The sequence below is a fragment of the Helianthus annuus genome, chromosome 8 (genome assembly GCF_002127325.2).
Source record: "Helianthus annuus cultivar XRQ/B chromosome 8, HanXRQr2.0-SUNRISE, whole genome shotgun sequence".
NCBI lineage: Eukaryota > Viridiplantae > Streptophyta > Magnoliopsida > Asterales > Asteraceae > Helianthus > Helianthus annuus.
Window position 1 is genome coordinate 12079309 of NC_035440.2, and position 3298 is coordinate 12082606.

The following is a 3298-nucleotide window of genomic DNA, read 5'->3' on the forward strand; positions in this document are numbered from 1 at the left end:
AAAAAGCAGCTACACTGTTGCACGAAAATCGAGAAGATGCAAGGGTTTTCGAATTGCCGGTTTTGAACGTGATGCGTATCGTGATCATCTCCAACTATAAGGTTCATATAGGTAAAAACAAAACTTTCTTTGATTTAGATTCTTGGATTGTTTTCTTATTGATGCTTCGAAAAAACTTGTTGTTTGGTTGATTTAAACAAATTATTTGTGTTTTAGATATTCATCTTTTATCATTCGCATTCAGTTTTATTGCATCGTGTGCACTGTGATAATTAGAGGGGTATTTAGCATCTATGATTTGGTAATTAGATTGTGATAATTAGAGGGGTATTTAGCATCTATAATTTGGTAATTAGATTGTACAAGTTAGTATTAAAAACTGGCTAATAATTATCAATTTGATTAAACTATTTACAAGACCATATCTATGTGGTTTCCATACGCCCCGCTTGCGGTATGCTCATATAATGTATATATGTGTGAGCGCTCGGGGGGTGGGGGAGTGAAAGTGCACTAATTTTAACGTTATTTTACTAATTTCGTGATAATAACGTTAATAGATGGGGATGGTTAATCATGCATCATGTGGTGGCGTTGATAGCCGAAAGACAATGGGGCACATGCACTAATCGGCATTTGTCTCAATTGTTGAGTGTTATGTGCCTTATGTCCAAGGCTTAATGCAAAACTACTATCAAGCTGGGGTCTCATTGGAAGCAGCCTCTCTATTCCTACGGGGTAGAGGTAAGGTTGTCTACATCTCACCTTCCTCATACCCTACCTTAGCTTTGCTATTGGTAGGATATACTGAGTATGATGATGATGATCTATGTCGTTTCCAACTGATTAAACAAGTTTGTGTGGATTCTTATACCTGAAACCTGGAGATTGATCATCTTTCTTATATTTTTTTTTATAACTAATACAAGTTTTGGAGTAAAATGCCCGGATGCTCCCTCTAGTTTTGTAAAGTAACCCCATTTAGTCCCCAACTTTTGGAAATTACACTCATGTTCCCTGTGGTTTATCACTTTGTTACTCGGATAGTCCCTGAGTCAAACGGATGTTAGTTCCAAACGTTAAATGGTGTCACGTGTTGTACTTGTGAGGGCATTTTTGTCCATTTATGTCAAAACCCTCCCTGCACCTCTTTAATACCCTTTCAGTTGGATCCCCTCCCAATTCACACCAACACATCAGTATCCCTCTCTCTCTCTCTCTCTCTCTCTCTCTCCCTCTCTCTCTGCTACAGGCGATCATCCTCAAAATAAAAAACGATCAAAACCCTAACCCTAATCCAAGATGGAAGACGATCATCCTCAAAACCCACGGTATCACAAAACTTAGAGAATAAGGAGTCCTACTGAGGCGTTTGTAGCACATAATGTGTATTGTAAGTATCCTAAAACCCTAAGTAGATTTTGTAAAAAATCAAAATTATTGATGTTTCCCTTGTTCATTGTGACATAACAGTTGGTTACGACAACTTGTTCACTTTAAAAGTCTATCATGGAGGTATATTCACTAAACTTCCAAGGAGAAAATACGTGGATTGCAAGGTTAGCTATATCGACTACTGCAAAATATAGGAGTTTTCTGTTCATGAGATTGATTTCTGTTCATGAAATTTACTACCATTTTCAAATACATGGGCAAGATTTGGACGCTGATTTGACACCATTAGGAAATGATGGGGATGTTCTATGTTTAGCCAAATATGTTGCAGGAAACAAGGTTATAAGGAAGTATATAGAACATGGTTTTACTAGGATTGCAGATTACCTTACCCCTCCAAAAGCAACTTCAGTGGTTATTGAAGAACTAGAAGATGCAGGGCCCATTATTGTTAATGCTAATATACTAGAAGGAAGTTGCAGGTAGCTAAAAGCTTGAGGGTTTGACATAAATGGACGAAAATCCCCTCGCATGTACAACATGTGACACCATTTAATGTATGGAACTAACGTCCGTTTGACTCGGGGACTATCCGAGTAACAAAGTGATAAACGACAGGGAACAAAAATGTAATTTTCAAAAGCTGGGGACTAAAGATGTTACTTTACAAAAACCACAAGGAGCATCCGGGTATTTTACTCTAAGTTTTGTTTAGTTATTTAAAAAAAAAATCAATCAAATCCAAATTCATTTTTAAATTAATTTGGATATTTTTACTTAATGAAACGTGTAATACTAACCGCATGCTCCTCGTGGATTCGATAGGTCAACATTAGCAACCAATGAATTAGGTTTTTGCATAAACCCAACGACAGGTCAACATTAGCAACTAATGAATTACCATAGGATTATTGGTAGATTATTCCCCAACTGAAAGGCGAGGATTGATGAGTCTTTCACCAAGAACTCTTTTCGTCGATAATAGCTATTTTCTAGCTGATGTAAGTTTTTGATAAGATCTTTAATAGTATCCTAGAAGACTCATTCTTTTTCCGAGAAAAACGATAACATCGAGATTTTGATTCTCGAAGAATGAGGGCAAGATTATCCCTAAACTTGATGTGAGTTTTTCATTTTGATTTGCTACCCGCTATGATTGAATGAGAATCGATAAGAGGCTCGTAAAATGAAACATTCTAAATTATAAGAAAATACTATTAAAAAAAAACCTTTTTTTAAATAAAGTTCTATAAAAATATACAAAATATGTTAAGAAATCCCATAGTGGGTGTGGTTAAAGTGGCGCAGTGTTGTGTTTGTACCTTTTTGAGCGTTTTTAGTTTTGATTCTTCAAGTTCTTGAGGAGACATAATCTTGTTGATCATCAAACCACTTTCATGGACAATGAGCAAAATATATACCCAAAATATGTGAAGAGACCACCACATAATCGCATATATGTGTAAACATTTGGTTACTATATAAAAGTATAAAACCCATAACTCACTAGATGGACGGGTGTCACCGTATGATAGGGATCAAGACAATTAAACTTACATTATAATATAAATTATTATTATTACGTGACAATTATTCTATCATTACATTAGGATTACTAAGAAATTTAGTTTTAAATTGATGGATGTTCAATTTTGCCATTGTTAGGACAATTAAACTTATTGGAATGACTTATTTACTTATTTGCTTATTTGAAAAGCAAATAAGTCATAATGGAATGGCTTATTTACTTATTCCTCTCACATAATAAGCTAACCCAAACACCTTTTAACTTTTCAAAAAGTAAATAAGTCACTAAAATAAGCTTAGCAAAACACCCCTTTATTTCAAATAATATTATGCGTGTTTGGGCCCATAGATGGTGGGCTTATTGTTTGGAGTTTAT

At 35.1% G+C, this 3298-nt stretch overlaps 1 long non-coding RNA gene across 1 annotated transcript; it reads left to right on the top strand.

Moving 5' to 3' along the window:
* Positions 1 to 737: 737 nt before the first annotated feature.
* LOC118481175 lies at positions 738 to 2534 on the top strand. The gene is made up of 2 exons (XR_004864681.1): positions 738 to 1393; positions 1474 to 2534. It is a non-coding gene; the product is annotated as an uncharacterized LOC118481175 (long non-coding RNA).
* The last annotated feature ends 764 nt before the right edge of the window (positions 2535 to 3298 follow it).